The 27,215-nt window shown below is 45.2% G+C and overlaps 1 protein-coding gene across 2 annotated transcripts in view; it reads left to right on the forward strand.

Annotated features, from left to right (window-relative positions):
* LOC140905226 (uncharacterized) overlaps positions 1–27,215 on the forward strand; it is a 137,223-nt gene that overhangs the window by 105,354 nt on the left and 4,654 nt on the right. Inside the window, exons 11-13 of one of the 2 annotated variants that reach the window (XR_012156798.1) lie at positions 8,948–9,016; positions 21,428–21,483; positions 21,767–21,784. The exons of the other annotated variant lie outside the window; for it this stretch is intronic. The gene's annotated coding sequence lies outside the window, so the exon portion shown is untranslated. Of the gene's footprint in view, positions 1–8,947; positions 9,017–21,427; positions 21,484–21,766; positions 21,785–27,215 lie in introns of those variants that run through there. 2 annotated transcript variants of the gene reach the window in all.

The raw sequence follows: 27,215 nt of genomic DNA on the forward strand, positions 1-27,215 counted from the left end.
CCAACCAGAGGTAAGAACCAGATGATTTCCTTTACCTTTCCTTTTCTTACCCCGCCCCACCAGGCTCATTTACTTAGGATCCTTTGGAAGCCAGGTTGTTGTTGCCACAAGCTGATTTGGGGAGGTTGGCCGTGTGGCCAGCTTGCAGGTTTACCAGTGGATGAACCATAAGAATCACTGTGCTTTTAATCGGGATCTAGTGTCATTAGGCCTACCTGCATTTCGTTGGGAGATTTTTGATTGAGTGGGGTTGAGGTGTTGATTTGCTTGCACCTGTTGTCTGCAGGATACTTTGCATTGTGGGATGTGTTTGATCCTGGTAGAGACCAGCAACTTGTCTGCTTCTCTTATTAATTAGACTGAAACACAGGATTTTATGTTAAGTCCTTTAGTCTTTTTATAAAACAAGTTGATCATGACTGAGAATCTAGTTTTTTTCCTCCTTCTGATTGTCATGCGTAAGCAGTTCAAAAATTAAAAGTGGAGCCTGTCTGGAAATTACATTAAAAATTGTATCACCTATAGAGAAATGAGAGCTTTACTGAAGCTTTAAGACATTGTTTTTAGCCCTTCATCAGAGCTATGGTAGCCAACTAGAGAGAGAGAGAGAGAAACGTATCTAAACAATGTCACAGAGTGACACTACTATTAATATTAACTATATGCTGGGAGGGTGACCAAAAAGGCAGATTAAATCCAACTTGGGTCAGTAACTATACAGGGAAAAATAACACATCTTTACATGCCGGTGGACTCTGAAGATATGGGGCCTTCTGAGGGAAAAGAATTGGGAGTCATTGTCATGGAGAGGTTATTGCACAGTACAAGGTAACCTCCACCTTGCTTTCAGAGAGTGACCTTCATATTTTTCCTAGGGGAAAGAAAGGAGGAGGCTGGAGAGTCTTGCAAGATTTTTTGTGTTGCCAGGGTTCCCCTGTCAGCTGTGGCCATAGGACACACTCCGGGGATCGGGGAGGAAATAGGAAACGAAAATGGGCACATCCATGCTGATTCTAGCGATATTCAGTATTGCATTCATAGTATCCTAACCCTCCCCTCCCCTCCCCCCAGACTAAGTAAGATCTATGTTAGCAGATAGCAATGAACTAAGGTTATCATTTTCAAACCTAAAGGGAGACAGCAATTTTGCAGTGCAATGTAGAAAAAGTACTGATGAAACTCTGACTCTGACTAGTATAGTATTACCTGAACTACTTTCTGTGCTGATCTGAAGAGCAGAGAGACATCAAAATCAATGCATTTTATGACTGTCTAGTATGATGAGCTAAAACTCCGCAACTAATTTAAGCCTAAATTCTCACATTTGTGTGCTACACAGCACTTAAATATGTGGCTTCATTTTTGGATGTTCTACAGCGCCCATTGAGAAAGTACTGGTTACATCTGTAAATTGAGAGACAGTTAAAGAAATACTAACGGCATCTAGTGTTTCATCTATTCATTATACTGCATAATATCTGTCTGAACATAGACAGATGCAAATGTCCTACTTAGCTGTAAAACTAGCTTTCCCTCACTCATACACACACAACTGTGTCCTACCAAGATGGCTTTCTGTTAAAAGGGTAGGGGGATCTTGCTAGTAGCACAATCTAGTCAGAGCATATACAGAAGAGAACAGCAAAATCCCATTTAAGTCTGACATGGCAGGGAGAGATAAACAGACCCTCCTTCTGACTAATGAATTCAGGAGCAGCTTTGACTCAGTGCAATTACTAAAGACTCATTTTTAGACAAGGTATTGAAGATTTAATAGCAGTGCAATTTACCGTATCAGCTTTACCAGATGGTGTCATTTACTTCAGAAAGGTCTGTATCTGTGACTGAGCTTTATTTACCTCACTGCAGTGAATTGTTGTACCTTTAAAGAGGAAAAACTGTAAAATGCCATAAAGACAAGCAGGGTCACTCTCCAGACGCTGCACCAGCTTACTAGAACACCTCTCTTCGAAAGGGCAGGTTTCAGAGTAGCAGCCGTGTTAGTCTGTATTCGCAAAAAGAAAAGGAGGACTAGTCTCTAAGGTGCCACTAGTACTCCTTTTCTCTCTTCGAAACGTATGTATTCTCTGGCAGCCTAATCTACTTTGCTTGACAACACAGAGCAATTGTCAAATCCCTACCTTCAGTGAGATATATATTGGTTTGGACTGTAGTTTAAGTCTCAGTGCTATATTTTGTGTCTAATGGCCAAAAAAGATACAGGTTTCAGAGTAGCAGCCGTGTTAGTCTGTATCCGTAAAAAGAACAGGAGTATTTGTGGCACCTTAGAGACTAACAAATTTATTAGAGCATAAGCTTTCATGATACAGGTTTTGTAGGCAATTTAAACCACTGTCAGATACTGAGGCAATGTGTTCTAGTAGATTAGACAGGGGACTGGAAGTTGGGGATCCTGGGTACTACGCCTTCTGCTACTGAGTCACTTGACTGTCAGTTTCTCCATCTTTAAAATGGTGATCATAAAACTACAATGAGGTGTCGCTTCCTGAGCCCCTTCACAGGCGCTCAGGTTGCTTGGGAGATTGAAAAGGGAGAACGGCTGTGGGAAAGCAGGGATCCAGAACCAGGCCAAGGAGTTTTCTGTTATTCTTTGCTTATGTTAACCTGTTTTTGATTTCCGGTACTGTATTATCTCTTGAGGGAAATCCCTAGCTGACATGCACCCATTTTGTTTACATTTCCTACCTCACAAAGGTGTTTTGAAGATTACTTGACTTTGCAAAACATGTCAAGCATGCAATACGCTATATAACTGCTTAAAAGTGCCATTTTGATTATCATTTTACAATAGCTAATTTCCTTCAGCACAGCAGTAATTTGACTATGACAATCCTGGGTTAAACTCTTTCTGCTCGGTTATTTTCTCTGCTGGTTTTTTTTCAAAATCTCTTTATATACAATGCTTCCATGACACACAGTTTGTGCCAGGCAGGATGGTAAATGTTGTGTAACTAATTCTGAATGTCATACTAATCACACAGTACTAAATCAGTAAGAGAGTCAGGTTTGCCAGTAAGAGGAAGCATTACATGTGCCTAGATACTATAGGGATGACTCTTGGAGGTCCTTACTGAGTTTGCTCAGTCCTTACTCAGGAAAGCTCCCTCTGTAGGAGTTTGCTTGATGAACAGTCTCAGGATTTGGCTTACAGTGAGGGGAAGAGGCATCGACTTTCAAATTTCCCCAGGGGTGCTCGACCCCCGCTCTGCCTTGAGCCCGACCCCCGCTCCACCCATTCCCCCAAGGCCCCATCCCTGCCTCTTCCCAGGCGAGAGGCACTGGGTGGGGGGGAGACGAGCTGATTGGTGTGGCTGCCGCTGGGTGCTAAGCACACACTCTTTTTTTCCCAGGGGTGCTCCAGCCCCGGAGCACTCACGAGTCGGCGCCTATGGTGAGGGACACAACAGATGGAACATAGTGGTGTGGTTTGTCATCTTCTTTTGGTGCTTCCTGACAGGAGAGAGCCTTTCCCAGCTTGGTGAGGTGTCCAAGTGTCTCCTTCAGAGGGCTGAAGACTCTCAACTGGCCAAAGAGCTTGGTTCTCAGCTTTTCCTGGGGCAATGGGAGTTTGGCTAACAACTGAGTAAGGACCTCAAGATTTGGCTGAGTCACTGATATTAATGGCTGTGGAAGGTGCTCAGCACCTTAAGGAATCAAGCCCACATAATTCAAGGCACTGTTATGTTTTCACTCTTCCTTTTATAGACTTTATCCTGCACCAGTAAAATGAATGGGAGTTTTGTCATTGACTTCTGTGGTGCAGAACTGAGTCTACATTGCCTGCCATTTTCCCAATCAGTGGAAAATGGTGGGCTGTATAGCTACTGTAACATACATATTTTATAGTAACAACACTATCTTTCTGGGCATAATAGAGCTGAGGAAGAATGTACGGGAAGGGCCCTTGGCAGAGGTGAAAGTAAGCTGGTACGCCCCGGTAGAGCGTACCGGCAAGAGCCGGTGCACCGTAGTGGGGCAGCCCAGCTTCCCCAGGGGGCAATTTAAAGGGCCTGGGGCTCCCAGCAGTGGCTGGAGCCCCGGAGCCCTGGGGTAGTAGGGGCTCCAGGGGCTATTTAAAGGGCCGGGGCTCCAGCTGCCTCTGCCGCCCCGGTCCTTTAAATAGCCGCTGGAGCCCTGCCGCTTCCCCAGGGCTCTGGCAGATATTTAAAGGGCCAGGGCTGTAGAAGAGGGGAGCCCCGGGCCCTTTAAATTGCCTCCAGAGCCCTGCTGCTGGAGCCTTGGGGTAGCAGCTGCAGGGCTCCAGCAGCTATTTAAAGGGTCTGGGGCCCCCCTGCTTCTACTGCCCGGGCCCTTTAAATAGCTGTTGGAGCCCCACTGCTTCTCCAGGGCTCCAGCGGCTACTTAAAGGACCAGGGCGGTAGAAGAGGGGAGCCACCTTTAAATAGCCCCCGGAGCCCCGGACTGCTGCTGCTACCCTGGTGGGGGGGCACTTACCTTACAGGGTGAGCTAGGGCTGGCTCTGACCCCCTCAACTCCGCCCCTTCCACCCTAGGCCCTGCCCCTTCCGGGGGCCAGAGCTGGCCCCAGAGTACCGGTAAATCACTCGACTTACTGTCACCCCTGGCCCTGGGTTTCTAACAGTGGTGATGTGTCTGTTTGAGGCGAGAAGAAACTGTAACCCTCATTTTTGGAAAAAAGTAGGAATACATGGGCTGCTATTTAAAAGCAGTGTAGTCCCAAGGTAGTGCGGCTGTCTGACGAATCACTGCTGCTCACAAGATGTCCCTGTGAAGTCCTTTTACGACACTGATTAGAGGGTTTCAGTGAGGGTGTTTGGTGCAAATTAGATTTTATTTAGAATTAGCCACCGTACGGCTCTTAGCAAGAGGTCAATTTGCAGATTAAATTGTCTTGTAATGTACTTACATGGCTCTGTACTATGAATCAGTTTAGAAACCGAAACCCTTATTTGAATAAAGAATAAAGGTGTGGAGCTTTTTTTAAAGAAATGCGCCATTCAGGGAATAGCGTCAGTGTACAAATAAAGGGCAGTAGTGATGTTTTGGTTACATCTAAAGAGGTATTTCATTCTAAGCCCATTTTCAGGTGCATAAATCTTCCATTGCCAGGTTTCCAGTTATTTGAGTATCGGGAGATATTTTTCAGACTTAAATGTTTTTTGTTTTAACCCTTCTTCATGTGGGCAAATCAAATAGCTTCATATTAAAAATTCATACTTGCCATGGGCTTAGTTCTCAGTTATGACATGTTTGAAAAGTGTAGTTTAGATGGCACAAAGTTGTAAGTGTTGGAGTCATGTGGGTTGTACATGAGATTCTCCTCTAAATGTTTAATGATGCACAGGGCATAGCTGTCATTATACACTCTCTCCACACACAATGAAATAAACACACGGCCAGTAGTGCATTTGCTGAAGTAAACTACCCACTCTAGGTTTGGTTTGTTTCCTAAAGTGACTGTCATGCTCTTGAAAAGAGAGGCCTGGAGACCAAAGGCATGGGTTTATCCACAGAACAGCAACGATAGTGTAAGTTTACCCAGACGGTCCCTCCACTCAGACTGGAAGGGGCAACCCCTAGGCATGGGCGAGAGTCTCCATGCCTCTTCAGCCTGTGGCATCTGACAAGGAGGCAGCTACGCCTAGTTTGATGGGGCTGGGGTAGCTGCATATAACAGAGTTTTGAAAAATCAAGCCTCCTATGTCTACCTCTAGCCAGGAAACTCTGGCTATGCATTGAACTATTGCTCAAGAAGCTGGTCCATGCAAAGAAGGACACTGTCTTTTAGTGGAGAGGATTAGCTTAGCTAGTGAGCTGATGGGTTGGATAATAGCAAGTCATGCTCTATACTAGAAGTTAAAGGACAGTGATTAACTTAGATTTTTGTCCTCATCCCCCATCAACAAACTACACCTCAGTTAAACGCGATAGAGATAGGCAATGGCACATTGTCGAGAGAAACAAACAGAACCAGGAATTGCCGAGTTCTAAGCCTGGCTCTAAAATTGGCATTGAACAACTCACTTAAACTACCTGGGCCAAACTCAGGCCTGGCTTAAGCAGGTTTAAGTTCAGGAAACTGAATGGCATTGCACCCACTTACACCAGGCTTGTGTTTGCTTCTCTGTGCCCTATTTCCTCATCCATACACTGGGCATCAGCCTTCACGATGGAGTTATGAGTGTTAACTAATGGCTCTCACGTGCTTCAGTGCTGCACTATACAGTAAGTGCTAAGCACTGTTATAACCCCGAATAGCCAGCTATAACTCTGAACCTGTATAGAATTGGGAAATAAAATGGTAACTTGTTTATAACATGCCATAACTTGTGATGGTGGGATGAATTCAGCCAGGTGGCTGGCCCATGGCTGTTAGTTACAGTGGAAAGTTGTAGAAGTGCAGGGAAGGAAACCAACTGGCCTTGCTAAGATAGTGTGTGTGTGTGTGTGTGTGTGGGAGGGGGTGTATGGATGGAGTTATGTTACAGCTTTAGTTATGTGTAAATAAACAAATATTCACATCATTTCAGAACTGGGCTAATATCATCTTTGGTGTAACATTAGTGAAGTCAACAGAGCAGTGATAGCAGTTACGGATTTGGCCAAGCGCCTTTGCACGCTGATTACTCTGAAGGGGTTGTTTGCACAGATCAGCATACTGTACTATCAGTCCCCAAAGCAACACCAGCTGGCAGCTGCTAGGAGCACACATGCTGTGTCACACTAGAGAGGACGATGAGTGTCAGTTGTGTAGTATCATTAATCATCAGATGAAATGTATTTGATTAATTAAAATGCTAATTCAAGCTAAAATGATGGGCTTTTCAGAGCGTGTATCTGTAAAATGCCAGCGGAGAGGCAGGCATTAGTATTTGGTGCTTGACTTGAAGTGTGTGGTTCGGAAAAGGGAGAAAGAAATACCAGCAGTAATTTAATATCTTCTGAAATTAGATTATTCTTGATGCTGGGGGCTCTTTCTGGGCTGGAAAATCTCATCAACAACAGCCTGTTAAAGCTAATTGTGATATTTAACCCTCTACTTGCTGCCCTGGCACACATGCATGGTTTCCTGAGATGAAAGGAAGGTAAGTAAACATTCACATACTCCTACCTACAACAGGACGTACAGGACAGAACTGACTGGACAGAGACAATCTGTTTCTAGCACTGTTCCCTGCCCTGAATACTGATGAATTTAGTGCTTCCCTTGGCTGAACTTAGGAGACGTACTGTGAAAAAGAGAACGAGGACTCCTGGTGCTCAGCTACCACAGGGAGGAGTGCAGTGGAAATGCCTAGATAAGTAGACGGGGCATGGCTGAGCCAACTCACTTTGTGCAGAGCGGACAGAGGGGATGCTGGTAAACTGGAAGCTCCCCCCACAAACCCACTCTCCTGTTGGTAATAGCTTATCTAAAGTGATCACTCGCCTTACAATGTGTATGATAATCAAGGTGGGCCATTTCCAGCACAAATCCAGGTTTAACAAGAACATCTGAGGAGTGGGGGGGGGAGGAAAAAACAAGGGGAAATAGGTTACCTTGCATAAAGACTTAGCCACTCCCAGTCTCTATTCAAGCCTAAGTTAATTGTATCCAATTTGCAAATGAATTCCAATTCAACAGTCTCTCGCTGGAGTCTGGTTTTGAAGTTTTTCTGTTGTAATATCGCAACTTTCATGTCTGTAATCGCGTGACCAGAGAGATTGAAGTGTTCTCCGACTGGTTTATGAATGTTATAATTCTTGACATCTGCCTTCTGTCCATTTATTCTTTTACGTAGAGACTGTCCAGTTTGATCAATGTACATGGCAGAGGGGCATTGCTGGCACATGATGGCATATATCACATTGGTGGATGTGCAGGTGAATGAGCCTCTGATAGTGTGGCTGATGTTATTAGGCCCTCTGATGGTGTCCCCTGAATAGATATGTGGGCACAGTTGGCAACGGGCTTTGTTGCAAGGATAGGTTCTTGGGTTAGTGGTTCTGTTGTGTGGTATGTGGTATGTGGTGAGTATTTGCTTCAGGGTGGGGGGCTGTCTGTAGGCAAGGACTGGCCTGTCTCCCAAGATTTGTGAGAGTGTTGGGTCATCCTTCAGGATAGGTTGTAGATCCTTAATAATGTGTTGGAGGGGTTTTAGTTGGGGGCTGAAGGTGATGGCTAGTGGCGTTCTGTTATTTTCTTTGTTAGGCCTGTCCTGTAGTAGGTGACTTCTGGGAACTTTCATGGTTTGTGTGTATAAAAAGATCTTCTGTACTTTCCACAGTATGCATCCGATGAAGTGAGCTGTAGCTCACGAAAGCTTATGCTCAAATAAATTGTTTAGTCTCTAGGGTGCCACAAGTACTCCTTTTCTTTATACAATGTAGAACATCTTCAACACCCACCGCCCCCACCCCAGACCCCCACCAGCCTAGAATAAGCAATAGTTTGATCATTGGAAACTCTGCTGGAATATAGGAGACTTAGGTTCAAGTTCCTACTATGAATCCAGCAGAAAAGAGATTTGAATCTGGGTGTCCCAGGTGAATGCCCTAACCACTGGGCTCTTGCTCAGATCATGCCTACCAGACTGGACCCTGCAGGTGAGATAGGCAGGGAACGCCTAGTTTGTAAATCCCACCAGGAGTTAGGGCCGCTTCCTGGTGGCAGGACTGAGGTGGCTGCGTGCATGGCCAGGGGCAGAAATTGATGTGTCCAGGGGACTTTAGCCACCAGCAGGGTTAGGTGGCAGCTGAGAGGTGGTTTTGGGAATGTCAGTAAATGCTGGACTTAGTGGCAGTTAGGCACCTAGCCCCGCTCTGTAAATCTAGCCCTTAGTGGGTGGGTTTTAAGCTACAGTGACTGGTGATCAAATGATGTGCAGCAGGAAGAAATGCTGCTGTTCTGGTTTGTTTTTGTTTTGCATTGCCTAACTTTGTGTGTTTTTAAATGTATGTCTTAGGTGCCCTTTGGAGTGAAGTTTGCATAAAGCTGAAAGAGAAATAAAACAGTGACTGGTATCATGGAGCAGGTTGGTTGACAAAAATGCTTTATAGGCTGTCAAAGCAAATATCCTGAATTTTGTGGCTACGGCATGAAAACTATAGTTCATTCTGCTATACACTTGCTGCTGAATTAGACCCTTGCTAATTTTCTAGACCCTAATGACTTGTTCATTACTACCGAATGTCAACAGTCCTATACATTAGATAATCTCATCCTGATAATCAATATCATTCTGAACACTTTACACTGGTAAAACCTAACGGCCAGAACTAGGGATTGTATTGTTATGTAAAACCTGACATGCAGAACTAAGAATTGTACGCAGCAGAAACAAAAGCATAAATGAAAGATGGATGAGCCAGAATGATCTAATCACTGACAGCCCAATGACTAGTGATAGAATGACTTTTCTGTTTGTGATCTAAGGAGGATGTGTCTGATATAAAGACAGAGCATGAATCACTAACATAAGCTTGTAAATATCCTAAAACCTTGGGAAACTATTAAGACAGCAGCTGTAACTGACAAACAAAAGAAGTGATAACAAACACAGTGAGAGCTTTTAAGTACTGACTCATCAGAGAATAAAACTCATTCTTGGTTACCCATGATAATTCTGATGTAGTAGATTGAACCAGCATTATGGGTGCAATTTTGATGATTTCTCTGTTAACAGAGTGACTGTCTCTTCAGGTCTAATGTGGGCTTGAAACCTTCATTTTCCCATTTGGCAAAATAAGGATATCATCAATAATAACTTGACATCCATAATACTGAGACTTTTTTAACTGGTTGGCAGATATCTTAAAGGAAATTGACCTTAAATGCATAAGAAATAATACTCAATTATGTTTTCAAAAATGAAGGCAAAAATATTAGATGCTACTGAGTCAGCATCCTGCTAAATGCCACTCGTCACTATGGACCTCCACCTACTTTCAGAGAAGTCAGTAATTTCCAGGGACCAGACTGACTGTTCCACACTGTAATATCTCCTGTCTCTAGAGGATTTCATTATACACATCAATAATGACTCTCCCTTCACTCAGTCCCTTTGCCTTCATAACAACCACAGAACTTCCGTGGGGGGGTTCAAGCTCAAATCATGCTGTTGAGCAACCTTTGGATCTCGCGTTTGGGACAGGGCTGAAATTTGGGAGTTTGAAGGGAACCCAGCAAACGGGCCGATTGCAATCTTTTTAATGGAACTACCACAGCTTTGCTCCTCTTGTCTTAGGGTATGTCTACACTACGAAATTAGGTCGAATTTATAGAAGTCGGTTTTTTAGAAATCGGTTTTATATATTCGAGTGTGTGTGTCCCCACAGAAAATGCTCTAAGTGCATTAAGTGCATTAACTCGGCGGAGCGCTTCCACAGTACCGAGGCAAGCGTCGACTTCTGGAGCATTGCACTGTGGGTAGCTATCCCACAGTTCCCGCAGTCTCCGCTGCCCATTGGAATTCTGGGTTGAGATCCCAATGCCTGATGGGGCTAAAACATTGTCACGGGTGGTTCTGGGTACATATCGTCAGGCCCCGTTCCCTCCCTCCCCCCGTGAAAGCAAGGGCAGACAATCATTTCGCGCCTTTTTTCCTGAGTTACCTGTGCAGATGCCATACCACGGCAAGCATGGAGCCCGCTCAGGTAACCGTCACCCTATGTCTCCTGGGTGCTGGCAGACGCGGTACGGCATTGCTACACAGTAGCAGCAACCCCTTGCCTTGTGGCAGCAGACGGTACAGTACGACTGGTAGCCGTCATCGTCATGTCTGAGGTGCTCCTGGTCGCCTCTGTCAGGTCGATCAGGAGCACCTGGGCAGACATGGGTGCAGGGACTAAATTTGGAGTGACTTGAGCAAGTCATTCTCTTTAGTCCTGCAGTCAGTCCTATTGAACCGTCTTATGGTGAGCGGGCAGGCGATACGGACTGCTAGCAGTCGTACTGTACCATCTTCTGCCGAGCAGCCATGAGATGTGGATGGCATGCAGTCCTTCTGCACCGTCTGCTGCCAGCCAAAGATGTAAAAGATAGATGGAGTGGATCAAAACAAGAAATAGACCAGATTTGTTTTGTACTCATTTGCTTCCCCCCCTCCCCTGTCTAGGGGACTCATTCTTCTGGATCACACTGCAGTCACTTACAGAGAAGGTGCAGCGAGGTAAATCTAGCCATGTATCAATCAGAGGCCAGGCTAACCTCCTTGTTCCAATAACAACGATAACTTAGGTGCACCATTTCTTATTGGAACCCTCCGTGCAGTCCTGCCTGAAATACTCCTTGATGTACAGGCACACCCTTTGTTGATTTTAGCTCCCTGAAGCCAACCCTGTAAGCCGTGTCGTCAGTCGCCCCTCCCTCCGTCAGAGCAACGGCAGACAATCGTTCCGCGCCTTTTTTCTGTGCGGACGCCATACCAAGGCAAGCATGGAGGCCGCTCAGCTCACTTTGGCAATTAGGAGCACATTAACCACCACACGCATTATCCAGCAGTATATGCAGCACCAGAACATGGCAACGCGATACCGGGCGAGGAGGCGATGTCAGCGCGGTCCCGTGAGTGATCAGGACATGGACACAGATTTCTCTGAAAGCATGGGCCCTGACAATGCATGCATCATGGTGCTAATGGGGCAGGTTCATGCTGTGGAACGCCGATTCTGGGCTTGGGAAACAAGCACAGACTGGTGGGACCGCATAGTGTTGCAGGTCTGGGACGATTCCCAGTGGCTGCGAAACTTTCGCATGTGTAGGGGCACTTTCATGGAACTTTGTGACTTGCTTTCCCCTGCCCTGAAGTGCATGAATACCAAGATGAGAGCAGCCCTCACAGTTGAGAAGCGAGTGGCGATAGCCCTGTGGAAGCTTGCAATGCCAGACAGCTACTGGTCAGTTGGGAATCAATTTGGAGTGGGCAAATCTACTGTGGGGGCTGCTGTGATGCAAGTAGCCCACACAATCAAAGATCTGCTGATATTAAGGGTAGTGACCCTGGGAAATGTGCAGGTCATAGTGGATGGCTTTGCTGCAATGGGATTCCCTAACTGTGGTGGGGCTATAGACGGAACCCATATCCCTATCTTGGCACCGGAGCACCAAGCCGCCAAGTACATAAACCGCAAGGGGTACTTTTCGATAGTGCTGCAAACTCTGGTGGATCACAAGGGACGTTTCACCAACATCAACGTGGGATGGTCGGGAAAAGTGCATGATGCTCGCATCTTCAGGAACTCTGGTCTGTTTCAAAAGCTGCAGGAAGGGACTTTATTCCCAGACCAGAAAATAACTGTTGGGGATGTTGAAATGCCTATATGTATCCTTGGGGACCCAGCCTACCCCTTAATGCCATGGCTCATGAAGCCGTACACAGGCAGCCTGGACAGTAGTCAGGAGCTGTTCAACTACAGGCTGAGCAAGTGCAGAATGGTGGTAGAATGTGCATTTGGACGTTTAAAGGCGCGCTGGCACAGTTTACTGACTCGCTTAGACCTCAGCGAAACCAATATTCCCACTGTTATTACTGCTTGCTGTGTGCTCCACAATATCTGTGAGAGTAAGGGGGAGACGTTTATGGCGGGGTGGGAGGTTGAGGGAAATCGCCTAGCTGCTGGTTACGCGCAGCCAGACACCAGGGCGGTTAGAAGAGCACAGGAGGGTGCGGTACGCATCAGAGAAGCTTTGAAAACCAGTTTCATGACTGGCCAGGCTACGGTGTGAAAGTTCTGTTTGTTTCTCCTTGATGAAACCCCCCGCCCCTTGGTTCACTCTACTTCCCTGTAAGCTAACCACCCGCCCCTCCTCCCTTTAATCATTGCTTGCAGAGGCAATAAAGTCATTGCTGCTTCACAGTCATGCATTCGTTATTCATTCATCACACAAATAGGGAGATGACTACCAAGGTAGCCCAGGAGGGGTGGTGGAGGAGGGAAGGAAAATGCCACACAGCACTTTAAGCACAGCACTTTAAAAGTTTACAACTTTAAAATTTATTGAATGACAGCCTTCTTTTTTTTGGGCAATCCTCTGTGGTGGAGTGGCTGGTTGGCCGGAGGCCCCCCCACCGCGTTCTTGGGTGTCTGGGTGTGGAGGCTATGGAACTTGGGGTGGAGGGCGGTTGGTTACAGAGGGGCAGCAGTGGCAGTCTGTGCTCCAGCTGCCTTTGCTGCAGCTCAACCATACACTGGAGCATACTGGTTTGGTCCTGCAGCAGCCTCAGCATTGAATCCTGCCTCCTCTCATCACGCTGCCGCCACATTTGAGCTTCAGCCCTGTCTTCAGCCCGCCACTTACTCTCTTCAGCCCGCCATCTCTCCTCCCGGTCATTTTGTGCTTTCCTGCACTCTGACATTATTTGCCTCCACGCATTCGTCTGTGCTCTGTCAGTGTGGGAGGACAGCATGAGCTCGGAGAACATTTCATCACGAGTGCGGTTTTTTTTCTTTCTAAGCTTCACTAGCCTCTGGGAAGGAGAAGATCCTGTGATCATTGAAACACATGCAGCTGGTGGAGAAAAAAAAAGGGACAGCGGTATTTAAAAAGACACATTTTATAAAACAGTCGCTACACTCTTTCAGGGTAAACCTTGCTGTTAACATTACATACATAGCACATGTGCTTTCGTTACAAGGTCGCATTTTGCCTCCTCCCACAGCGTGACTACCCCCTCAACCTTCCCCCCTCCCTGTGGCTAACAGCGGGGAACATTTCTGTTTAGCCACAGGCAAACAGCCCAGCAGGAATGGGCTCCTCTGAGTGTCCCCTGAAGAAAAGCACTCTATTTCAACCAGGTGACCATGAATTATATCTCACTCTCCTGAGGATAACACAGAGAGATAAAGAACGGATTTTGGTTGAATGCCAGCAAACATACACTGCAATGCTTTGTTCTACAGTGATTCCCGAGTACGTGTTACTGGCCTGGAGTGGTAAAGTGTCCTACCATGAAGGACGAAATAAGGCTGCCCTCCCCAGAAACCTTTTGCAAAGGCTTTAGGACTACATCTAAGAGAACCGCAAATGCCAGGGCAAAGTAATCCTTTCACATGCTTGCTTTTAAACCATGTATAGCATTTTAAAAGGTACACTCACCAGAGGTCCCTTCTCCGCCTGCTGGGTCCAGGAGGCAGCCTTGGGTGGCTTCGGGGGGTACTGGCTCCAGGTCTAGGGTGAGAAACAGTTCCTGGCTGTCGGGAAAACCGGTTTCTCCGCTTGCTTGCTGTGAGCTATCTACAACCTCCTCCTCCTCATCTTCTTCGTCCCCAAAACCTACTTCCGTATTGCCTCCATCTCCATTGAAGGAGTCAAACAACACGGCTGGGGTAGTGGTGGCTGAACCCCCTAAAATGGCATGCAGCTCATCATAGAAGCGGCATGTTTGGGGCTCTGACCCAGAGCGGCTGTTCGCCTCTCTGGTAAGCTTGCCTCAGCTCCTTCAGTTTCACGCGGCACTGCTTCGGGTCCCTGTTATGGCCTCTGTCCTTCATGCCCTGGGAGATTTTCACAAAGGTTTTGGCATTTCGAAAACTGGAACGGAGTTCTGATAGCACGGATTCCTCTCCCTATACAGTGATCAGATCCCGTACCTCCCGTTCGGTCCATGCTGGAGCTCTTTTGCGATTCTGGGACTCCATTATGGTCACCTGCAGCTTGCCACGCTGGCCAAACAGGAAATGAGATTCAAAAGTTCGCGGTTCTTTTCCTGTCTACCTGGCCAGTGCATCTGAGTTGAGAGTGCTGTCCAGAGCGGTCATAATGGAGCACTCTGGGATAGCTCCCGGAGGCCAATACCATCGAATTGTGTCCACAGTACCCCAAATTCGAGCCGGCAACGTCGATTTAAGCGCTAATCCACTTGTCAGGGGTGGAGTAAGGAAATCGATTTTAAGAGCCCTTTAAGTCGAAATAAAGGGCTTCATTGTGTGGACGGGTGCAGGTTTAAATCTATTTAACACTGCTAAATTCGACCTAAAGTCCTAGTGTAGACCAGGGCTTAGTGCGGCTGACTGCTGGGAACTCTGGTGCTGGCAGCTTGCCATGCTGTCACACAGCAACTCAGTCACTTTCTTACTGCTATTTTCTCCTTTATTTTTTTGCCCCACCCATGCCTTGCTACCCGCTTCCTATTTTACTTGCTTGGCTATGGGCACAATAATAACCCAGCAAATACTTTAGAAATGAAGTGAAAGCCACCAACCCCCATGAATTGTTTTTTTGCTACATCCCTTACAATCTGTCCCTGGTTGCAGCTGTTCCTGTGGGTCTGCAAATACAGGATTGTGTGTCCTTTATTTGCAACATTCGTAAAATAGGACGGAGCTCCACAGGCTCTCTTCATCTATCAGGGGCAGAGGAATGCGGTGGAGATTTGTGGGATTTTTTTTTTACGGACAGAAATTATGGGCTATAGGGGGCATGAGATGGAGAAACTTGCATGCTGGGAACATGGCCCCTTGCTCCCAGAGATCCCTGGGTAAGTCATTTTTATCCCACAACAACTTGCAAACATTTCCCAAAAGGTACAGTGCTGGATGGCAGCACATGGTACACTGGAATATGTACTTATGGCACATCACGCTTTGCATCAACACAAGCCCTCCTGCCGAGGGCACGCAGCGCCAACTCAGGCAGCCCCATCTGCACGCACGTGATAACTTGCGTCAACTAAACTTTTCAGTGTGGACATGTCCCTAGTTGCCCTAGAACAAAGAGATTTAAGCAAGTGTGTCAGGTCTCCCTGATGACTGATTTCTGCAAGTCCCCTCCAGAGCACTTGAGAGGATTGACGAATGGTTCGTCGCCTTAGTAAATTTATATTGAAGGTGAACTTAGAGAAAAAGTAGATATGAAACTTCTTCGAGCTTTAACTGCAGCTGAGGAAACAGAGGAAAAGGATCAATAACAAGTTATAATGAATGACATTAAAATCTCAGCAGTTGCCATTCCACAGTAACTATCTCCTACATCTGGAAAGTTGGCATTGTTTCAAGGTAAACGCTGAATTCGTAAGGGTATTCACTGTATAGTGAGACTTTATACCTACTCTGCATACAAAAAAAAAAAAAAAAAGCCAGAAGCCCAAGACACAGAAGCTTTGGGGCAACATTGATTTGCTTCAGTTAGAGAGACTAAAACAAAAAAGAGCTGAGGGTGTTGCTGCAGATAGAAAGGGTAGTAGGTGAATGTACACCAGAAGCTAGCAATGAAGCAGCTAGGAGAAAAATACCACCTATGCCTATTAGCTGATGGAGGGGGGAGATACCAAAAGAGGGCTTTTAAGTCATTGAAAGCATTTTAAGGTAGTGAGGACATATGGTTAGGGGAAGTATACTACAGCACAGTTGTACAACAGCCCCATTAATGGCTGAGATTTGCTACTATTGTTCAAGCAGGCTAATGTAAAACAGAGAAAACGCAAGACTATTTAGCACAGACCTAACCTACATCACTCTAAAAGTCTGGCATATATGAACTTGTCTATAGCTTTGAAATATTGCCATCAGATGTTTTCCTAAACAACGCTGATTCCTCACTTCGCCCTGGCAAAAGGCCTGACATAACCCGGCCTACATAACTAAATCTCTCCTCACTTAAATTCTTAATTAGATCTCTCTTGCCTTAGGGCTTGTGTACGTGGTCAGCTTACGAGCAGTGAGCTAGGGTGTAAATCTACAGTGCACTAGCCTGCTGTGCGCTAAGTGGCCGTGTGAACCCTGCTGTTGTGCACTAATAGTACAATAGTGCACTGTAATGTCCTGCTGTTTCGAACCCTGCTACTGCACCCTAAAAGTTCCGTAGTGTTTTAGGTCAAAGCACGCTATGGTACTATTAGTACATTGTAGCAGGGTCCATAAGGTGAGTTAGTGCGTTACCAGGCTAGTGCGCTGAACGTTCACACGCTGGCTTGCCGTGCACTAAGTCTCTGTGTGGACAAGCCATTTGTCACTTAGAAGACAACAATTACATCTGAACATCATGGCAAAGCTTGGAACTAATTTACATTCTACCCCAGTGGTACCGAGATACCAAATGAGATAGTTGGCGCATGGTGCAGGGCTTTGTGTTTAAGCGTGTAAAACATCATTTTATTAGTAGAACAATTCATTCTGAAGGTGAATGAATTCTGTATGGTTCCTAGTTACTGGAATACTTGCCAGCAGCAAGCAGTCATTTTTGTTTTCTCTTTACTGTGTAGTGTGGTCCAGAACATGTGGAGCAGAGGTGGGAGCAAAGACTTGCATTCTGGTTCTGCCATCAACTCATTGTGTGACCTTTGGAAGGTCCTTAACCAATCTGTGCCTCAATTTATCCTTCTATAAAATGGGTATCATTTACCTACATACAGCTATGTTCTGAAGCTGGATTTTATGTATGGAAAGTACTATACACATGACTTTAAAAGCCATTTGCCTACGTAATGTTAGAAAGTAGAGGCTAGAGGGCTAGATTTGGGTCCCTGTGCTGGTACAAAGTAGCCCCTGGAGGATTTCCCAGGGTAAGGGAAACCTCAGGTGTTATAGAGCCATCATAAGCAGAGCCTACGTCTCCTTTCTCAACAGCCAACACAGAGGGTATGGATAGGATGTCCTTATAGCAAAGGGATCACTAGCCTGGGGGACCTTAGTAGTGGAGAGGAGATAGGACAGGACCCACTTGCCGAATACAGCTGTAGCTAAGATTGGGAGAACACAAAGATACGTTAAACCCACATTTGCATCCCCCTCCCACACTGTATCGATCTCTCTTTGGCCACAGCTCAGCATCTGGCCCTTTGATTACATTTCTTTTTCTACTTCCTCTTCCTACATTTCCTGCCCCCCTCCCTCAGGCTGAAGAACTTTGTAACCTTTATCTAAGCTCTTCAGCCTCTTTTTGTAAAGCAGAAGGAAGTGTTAGGGCTTTCAGCCACGTAAATGTAGTTTGCCACCCCCACACACTTTCATCTCTTAATGCATCCATCTTATGCATTTATAATGCACCCAGGGTCTTTGTATCTAGGGCGCTAGACACAATTTATAAAGCAGCATTCATCCAAAAAGTTTATTCTCCTTATGCTTCCATAGGCGTTGCCACTCTAAACAGGGCCATTCTTTTGGTTGCAGGGGAGGCATGGTCCATTGGTTCCCCACTGCAAGGAAGTTTGTACAAAGGCTGGAGCCTCGCAGCCTCAAGGGGACAGAAGTCAGGCTCACGCTGAGCACTGGCTGTAGAACTCCCTGCCATCTCCACTGCCTGTCCCTCTCTTGGTTGAGCTGTGAGCTTCAGCATTGTCATGGATCACAGCCCTATGGGCAAGCTCAGAGAGGTGTTTTTTTGCGGGAACAAACCAGGACACTGATGTCTTTAAAGATTAGCTTCAGGATCTTGCAGTGGATTCTTCACTGGTTGGGATAGCAATGTTGACAGGAATAGACAGGAAAGAGCTATAGAGAGAGAATGCTATAGTAGTCTAGCCTAGAATTGATGAACACTTGATTACCATGCCTATGTCCATATTTGCTAAGGGAGTACAGCCTCCCAGCCAGCTGAATGGGACAAGGATCACTGAATGACTCAGTCGTTTCTTACCTGTTTGCTTGTTAAGCACTTAACTTACCCTTGTCTCTGCAATTGTTCACTACTTTTGCTTGCCTTATTAACTTTTTAAAATGTCTTTTGAGCCCTTCATGCTGGGAGTAGATTTTCCTGCCACAGTGTGCGTTATCAAGAAGATGGCCAATATGACCAGTGAGAGGGCTGGACGGTACAAGTATAGCCCCACAGCCAGTTCCTGCATTGCTGCAGCCATTCTGCGAGACCTTAGGCAAGTCACTTAGTCTCTCTTTACCTGCACCACAGGAACAATATTTATACTTCCCTGTCTCCCAGGCATGTTGTGAGCATAAATTATTAAAGATCGTAAGATGCTCAGATACAACGGTGATAGGGTCAAGGAAAGCAGGTAACACTGCCAAAGGCTTCCATGTGTCCATACAGTCTTTGTCATCCTTATTCTATGACACTTCAAAGTTCTAGCACGTTCTCTCCTTTCTTCCCTGCATGATTTCTTGAACATGCATATTCAGCCCCAAGGTGCTCATTAAAAAAATCCAGAACTCTTCACTGCCCCTCTTTTATTCTATATAGTAATATAGTTTGGTTTTATGCATCTTGCATTTTATCTAGGGGTTATCAAATATGGCTGTTTCTGAAAAACGTATGTGAGTTTTGCATGCTTCCTCTGTATTTTTTAGTGTCTTAACTTCCTAATCAACAGCTGGATTATTTCTTCCACTGCCTTTTCTGAAATGCAAGGGCAGAGCTATTTTAACCTGCTGTTCAAATTGAATGCTCTTCCTGAAAGTCATTTCTGTTTACATTAGTGTTCTATTTATGTTACTGTGCTATTAGCTGGGTATGCTTTTATGTGAAGAATACATTTGCTTTCCAACTGCATAATACATTTAACAACATCTAAGGATGAAAAGAGTTACCTTTTCCATAACTGGTGTTCTTCGAGATGTGTTGCTCACGTCCATTCCATATTAGGTGTGTGTGCTCACCACATACACCGGTGCCAGAAGTTTTTCCTTTAGCAGTATCCATAGGGAACCAGCTCTGGCAACCTCTGGAGTGGCACCTGCATGGCACAGTATAAGGGGCTCCCCCCACCCTCAGTTCCTTCTTGCTGGAAACTCCAACAGTGGGGAAGGAGAGCGGGTTATGGAATGGACATGAGCAACACATTCTGAAGAACAACAGTTATGGAAAAGGTAACAATCTTTTCTTCTTCGAGTGCTTGCTCATGTCCATTCCATATTAGGTGACTCCCAAGCAGAACCCCTGGAGGCAGGTAGGAATTCATGGATGTGTAGATTGTAATGTTTAAGAACAGTTTTGTAAATGAGTTCCAATAGTTCATAGATTAGAGATCCAATCTTATGGGGTTCCAGGGGTTTCTGTATAGATTATTTAGGTTAATCTTTCTATCTACCCAAAGGGACTCAGTGCTCAGTCTAGAAGATACCATCAAAGATGCTTAGTTTTGCAGTTCTCAAACTCTGGATTTGTCTCTCCAGAGATAACATGCTTGTTAACAGAAAAAATGTTTTAAAATAAATAAATAACTAATGTATAGAGGTGAGAAATAATAGACCTCAATTGTCCCTCTGCAAATTTGTGTACAGAGTCAATTTCTTACCTCTCTCTAAAAGTGCAAAGTTTCAAAAAGTGTACTGAATAGAAGATTGTTGGGGGTGGATAGATCTGGACAAGTAGTAGTCTGGAGATAAACGTGAGAAAGAAGGGACAGGCAGTAGAAACAAAAGTGAAACTGTTTGAGCAGCATATTCCAGAAGTCTTGAGGTCTTTGAGTGTAGCCTTCATTGATTTGAGATCTACCATACCATTCTTTCACTTGAAGGAAAAACCTATAATGGCAGCAGGCTGTAAAAGAGACCCAGTTTGGGAATATTTTAATGAAGTTCCTCTACCTGTGGGTAAGAGAGGCATGCGTGCAAAATTCAAACAGTGCAACCAAGAAATGCAAGGCTTAGTTGCCCGAACTAAACTGGGAGGAGAGGTAGATACACTGGAGGGTAGTGATAGGATACAGAGAGTCCTAAACAAATTGGAGGATTGGGCCAAAAGAAATCTGATGAGGTTCAACAAGGACAAGTACAGAGTCCTGCACTTAGGATGGAAGAATCCCATGCACCGCTACAGACTAGGGACCGAATGGCTCGGCAGCAGTTTTGCAGAAAAGGACCTAGGGGTTACAGTGGACGAGAAGCTGGATATGAGTCAACAGTGTGCCCTTGTTGCCAAGAAGGTCAATGGCATTTTGGAATGTATAAGTAGGGGCATCGCCAGCAGATCGAGGGATGTGATCGTTCCCCTCTATTCGACGCTGGTGAAGCCTCATCTGGAGTACTGTGTCCAGTTTTGGGCCCCACACTACAAGAAGGATGTGGAAAAATTGGAAAGTCCAGCGGAGGGCAACAAAAATGATTAGGTCCTGGAACACATGATTTATGAGGAGAGGCTGAGGGAACTGGGGATGTTTAATCTACGGAAGAGAAGAATGAGGGGGGATTTGATAGCTGCTTTCAACTACCTGAAAGGGGATTCCAAAGAGGATGGCTCTAGACTGTTCTCAGTGGTAGCAGATGACAGAACAAGAAGTAATGGTCTCAAGTTGCAGTGGGGGAGATTTAGGTTGGATATTAGGAAAAACTTTTTCACTATGAGGGTGGTGAAACACTGGAATGCGTTACCTAGGGAGGTGGTGGAATCTCCTTCCTTAGAAGTTTTTAAGGTCAGGCTTGACAAAGCCCTGGCTGGGATGATTTAATTGGGGATCGGTCCTGCTTTGAGCAGGGGGTTGGACTAGATGACCTCCTGAGGTCCCTTCCAACCCTGATATTCTATGATTGTGATCATGAGATGTGTTCCTTCTCAGGAGGAAGCTGCGTTGAAGATGATGAAAGGAACATGTCTGAACGTGCAGATCTTCAGGTTGGAAAACTTTTTTATTTTATATTTCTTTCTTAAGGACTGCCTGTCTTCCTTCTGGATTATTCTTGAAGTCTCATGTTTGAGCAAAAAATATAATTGTCAGTCTATGGTACTATCATTTTAGATGCAGTTGTGATGAAAAATAAATAGCTGAAATAGGCAGATCTTCCTTTTACAATTTCACCTTTAAAGTAGCACTGAGTGTCAGTGAATGCAATGAGTAATACTAAATGAGCGGTATGGTAATAATAATTAAATAACTGCATTGACTTATTCTGTTTAGGAGAATCCATCCTCAACATACAGGATTCTGAACACTATCCACCTTCAAGATAACCATCATTTTCTATAGTTTCAGAGTTATCTGCCTATGATAGTGTTTCAGTCACATCATGTATGTCACATAGCCACAGTATATCACCTGTAGCAAAAAGAAAAAAAATCTCCATCATCCAGAAACAACCATTGATAAGTCTGTGATAAGAACCAGCAGATTACAAAACGAGGTAACTGATGAAAAAATTGCCTGGTTTGTTTATGCAACAAACTCTCCTTTCCATATGATTGAAAACCCACACTTTATTAACATGGTTCAGTTATTAAGACCAGGATACAGTCCACCCAACAGAGCAGATGTCACAGGCAAATTGCTGGATAAAGTGTATGAAAGAGAAATTGAGCAGCGTGCAAAAGGTCTAGAGCAGTGGTTCTTAATCTGGGGTGCAAGATGCTCTTTCTGGGGGTGCAAGACATGCCAGATTTTTTTAGAAGGGAAATCATCGAAAACACAAATTAAGCACAGGCATGTAAGTACAACTACTTTGTTTCATCAAACCTATGTATTTATTAACATTATACATTTTTTAACGATTACTGTAATATACAAACAAAAAATATATCTAGGTTTAAAGAACTGACCTACTTCAACAATTTTTGATAAGGTGTGAGAAAACATATTTTGAGAACCAAAGAGGTGCAGGCTGCAGTAAAGGTTAAGAACCACTGGTCTAGAGGGTAAAATTGTTAACCTGAGTCTTGATGGGTGGAGCAATGTCCACAATGATACTGTTGTACGTGCTTGTGTGACAACAGAAGAAGGGAATGTCTTCCTTACAAAAACAACTGATACATCAGGAAATGCACACACAGCAGAATACTTACAAGAAGTAGCAGTAAAAGCTATAACAAACTGTGAAAAAAAATTCAAATGTCTAGTATGCAGTTTGGTCACAGACAATGCTGCAAATGTATCGAAGATGAGAAGAAATTATTTAGAAGAGCGACCCAAGCTAACAACATACAGTTGCAGTGCTCATTTGATGCATCTCATAGCCAAAGACTTCAGAAATAAAGGCGAATGTTGTTGAAATTGCAAAATACTTCCGTAACAACCACTTTGCAGCAGCTGCTCTGAAAAAAGTGGGAGGAACCAAGCTAACTCTCCCACAAGATGTGCGATGGAACTCAGTAGTGGACTGTTCTGAGCACTATATCAAGAACTGGCCTAATCTGATGACAATTTGTGAACAAAATCGTGAAAAACTAGATGGCACTGTCACAGCCAAAGTTCTCAACATTGGGCTTAAGAGAAATGTTGAACATATGCTGAGTACCCTGAAGCCTATTTCTGTAGCCTTGAACAAAATGCAGGGAAATAGCTATTTCATTGTTGATGCTGTTGAAATTTGGAAGGAACTGAGTGAGATCTTAAAAAGAGAAATATGCAATGACAGAGTCTAAATTACAAGCATTAAAAAAAACAAGTGGGACAAGCACTATCTGCAGCTCATTTTCTTGCAAATATTCTCAGTACCAGGGTCAAACCTTAACTGCTTAAGAACAGGAGCTGGCTATGACATGGACATCCAGCAATCAATCCTCCATAATGCCAACTATAATAAACTTCAGAGCTAAGGGTGAACCATTCAAGAAATATATGTTTACTGATGATGTTTTAAAGAAAGTCACACCAGTGAACTGGTGGAAGTCACTTAAGCACTTTGATTCAGAGACGGTTGAAGTGATAATCTCACTTTTAATAGCAGTAGCGTCTTCTGCCGGTGTAGAAAGAATATTTTCTTCCTTTGGAATAATTCATTCCAAATTGAGAAATTGTTTGGAACCTGTAAAAGCAGGAAAGCTTGTTTTTCTTTTCCAGATTATGAACAAACAGGAAAATGAAGGTGACGACGACTGAGTTAGCTACAGTAGTCAATATTTTAAGTTTCTCATCTTGACCTGGCTGATATAGTAGATTTAATTTGGGGTTTTTTTAAAAAACAAAAAAACATTTCATTTAACTATTTTAGTTAAAAACTATTTTAACAAAAACAAACCAGATTTTAAAAAACTGGAATGTTTAAATTCAAAAATTGATATGCTTGTTTTGTTAAAATATTATATGTTGAAGAAAAATTCCAGAATACATAACGCTGTTGTTTAGTTAAATAAAACAATTTAAATGTCTGTCTGGTGATGTTCTCCTCCTAATACCACATGGCAAGAAAAATCATTAATATTTGGAGAATTATCTGTTGAATTGGAGATATTTATGAAGTCATTGGGGTGAACTATCTGCTTCAATTAACTTTGGTGAATGAAATAATCAGAAAATCATTCATTTTCTGACATAGCTGTAAAACTAGTATGAAAAGTTTTCAAAATAAATCACTTAAAAATGTATAGTGTGTACCTTCTAAAAATGAAACCTACGTCTACCTCTGAGTTGTGAAGAATATGTATTAAGGTTATAACAACCAACAAGAATGCACTTTTATGTAGAAATTCATGATTAAATTGAGTCTTCCTGACTAGTGATTTAAATCAATTTGATTTAAATCAAATCCACCCTGGGCCGCAGCCATGTTGTGAGCCGCGGAGTCTGCTGCGTCCAAGGCTGCTTGGAGGGCCGCTCTCACTGCAACAGTGCCCTCCTTGAGGATCGCTAGGAATTCCTTCCTTCCTTTGGGCACCGAGACCTCGAATTTGGCAATAGACTGCCACATATTGTAGTCATAGCGGCCAAGGAGGGCTTGGTGGTTGGCCATTCTCAACTGAAGGCTGGAAGATGAATAAATTTTTCACCCAAACAGATCCAGTCTCTTCGTATCTTTACTCTTGGGCGTAGTCCCGGGCTGACCCTGCCTCTTCCTCTGGTTAATGGCCTCAACTACGAGGGAGTTTGGGGCCGGGTGAGCATAGAGATACTCATGGCCTTTAGCTGGCACAAAATATTTGCGCTCAGTCCTTTTTGAGATGGGTGGCAGGGAGGAGGGGTTTGCCATAGGGTATTAATTATTTTTGATACCCCCTCATGTAGGGGTAAAGCCATTTTAGCGAGTGCTGTGGAGCCAAGTATGTCGAACAGTGAGTCTGATGACTCCTCAAGTTCCTCTGCCTGGAGGCCCAGGTTAGAGGCAACCCTCTTCAAAAGCTCCTGATGAGCCTTGGCATCATCTTGCGGATGTGGGGGACTCGTAATCGCTTCATCCGGCGATGAGGAGGATGAAGCCAGCACTGAGGGATCCACCACATCCCCTGGTGGTCCAACTGGCTGCTCCCCAAGCTCCTCATGGGCCTGAGGGGGGGGTCTTTCCCTGTGGGGCCTACACCTCTGCAAGAGGGTGGGATGCTGCGGTTGATGGCCTGAGGCCCCCGCCACTGATCAGGCAGTCTGGGAAGGCTGGGTGAACCCCCATGGATTCCAGGGGTACCATGCTGCCGGCCATTGGCCCGGAGGCCACAGGGTCAGCTGTGGTGCTGATGAGGTTGATGGTACCACTGGTGCCAGCACCAGGGACTCCTGATCAGTACCAGAGTTGTAAGAGGAGTGGATGCTGCGACGTGACCGTGACCAGCTGGCCTGGCAGCCCTCCTCCCTACAGTGCCAGCTGCTGTGCCTCGACATCGACCTGTCCGATCGGGATGAGTTCCTCTGACAGGACCCCGGGGATCTTTCGCATTCAGCGGATCTGCGTCAGTAGACCGGCAATCTATGCCTCATGCTACTTGACCTGTACTGGGATCTAGAGCAGGACCGGGAATCAGAGTGGGCCAGTCATCAGTAGAATCTCCCCGATCAAGGGGATTTGCACCTCAGCGACAGCTGGCGGGTAACCGATGATTCCGTTCCGCCAATTGGCCACAGGACCGGTGCAGAGGCATTGGAGACACGATGGGTCAGTCTCAACTCTCAAGCCGGCGGGGGTGGGGTGGTGGGTGTGTGTGCGCCTCCACAGGTCTCTGCCAGGTTACTGGTGAGCAGCGCCTTGAATCCCGCTGTCGGTGCCCAGGGTCTGGAGACCGAAGGGGGCTTCTTTGAGCCTGCCTCCCAAAGTCTAAGTTATGACAGCTCCATATGGGCAAGCGCTGGTAGGATGTTCCTCATGATGGAGAGTGGCACTGCTGAGGCGGGGACACTCAGAATGGTCCCAAGGCGGGTTTACCCTGGTACTGCTGGAGTCGGTGTAGGTGGCACCGGTAGCGTCAGGATCTCCTGTGCTGCCTGCAGGGCTTTGGGCATTTACGGAACTTTGAGCTGACAGAGGCCCTCATCACTGTCCGGTGTGTCAGGCATAGCACGGGAGGGGCGCGACATTAGCTGGGGCCTGACTCCCTGATGGAGGTGTTGAGAGCACGGGTCTTGGCTCTCCTCCGGTCCTCTCCTTTCCCTTACGGAAAGTGGGAGATCTTCCCCTCGCGGACCACTTGGGCTTCTTGGCTGGGGTGGGGGGAATCAGTGCTGGCTCATAGATGGCACCAGCGGGGTGCTCCGTTCCAATGCTGCAGTGCTCGGGGCCGAATCAGACCTTTGCTCCGTGTTAGGATATAGATATTCAGGCCTGTCTGTAAAGGCCTATACTCTAAGAATTTAGGTGTATTCTTATCACTTGGCTAGTGATAGAGGTATAAAAGAAAGAATCAAAATCACTGTCTGCTGGTGTAAGGGCCTTCTCTTACTGTGACAGTCTGAGGCCCTGTTCTTAGGCTAAGGCCTTTGGCTAAGTAGCAGAGGCAGCCATAAGCTGGGAAGCGAACAGTCACATCCTCACATTCCAAACTAGTTACACTGAAATAAGGTGCTATTCGGCTGTTAGGAATACAATCCTGTCCTGATAGTTCCTATCACCTCCAGAGAAAGGGAAGTGCCTAGAAAATGTAAAAGGAAACTTAGTTTGATAGCATCCTGTCTGGCAAGAACTCACTTATCAATAGCTGGGATGTGAAATCCTCACTTCTGTATTGTTTTGTCATTATAGTTCCCACTTTGCTGTTGTTTGTCTGTATAATCTCTGTCTGGTTCTGTGATTGTTCCTGTCTGCTGTATAATTAATTTTGCTGGGTGTAAACTAATTAAGGTGGTGGGATATAATTGGTTACATAATCATGTTACAATATGTTAGGATTGGTTAGTTAAATTTCAGGAAAATGATTGGTTAAGGTATAGCTAAGGAGAACTCAAGTTTTACTATATAATCTGTAGTCAATGAGGAAGTGACTGGGTGTGGGTGGGGGTGGGCATGTGGGCGTGTGAGATGAGAACAGGGAATGGGGGTAAGAAAATTGGAATCATGTTTTGCTAAAGGGAGAGATGGGAATGGGAGTAAGGAAGTTGGAATCATGTTTGGCTAAGGGTAGGAATGGGAACAGGGACACAGGTGTAAGGCTCTGTGGTGTCAGAGCTGGGAAGGAGGATACTAAGGAAGGAAACTGGAATCATGCTTGCTGGAAGT

Source organism: Lepidochelys kempii, chromosome 1 (assembly GCF_965140265.1).
Source record: "Lepidochelys kempii isolate rLepKem1 chromosome 1, rLepKem1.hap2, whole genome shotgun sequence".
NCBI lineage: Eukaryota > Metazoa > Chordata > Testudines > Cheloniidae > Lepidochelys > Lepidochelys kempii.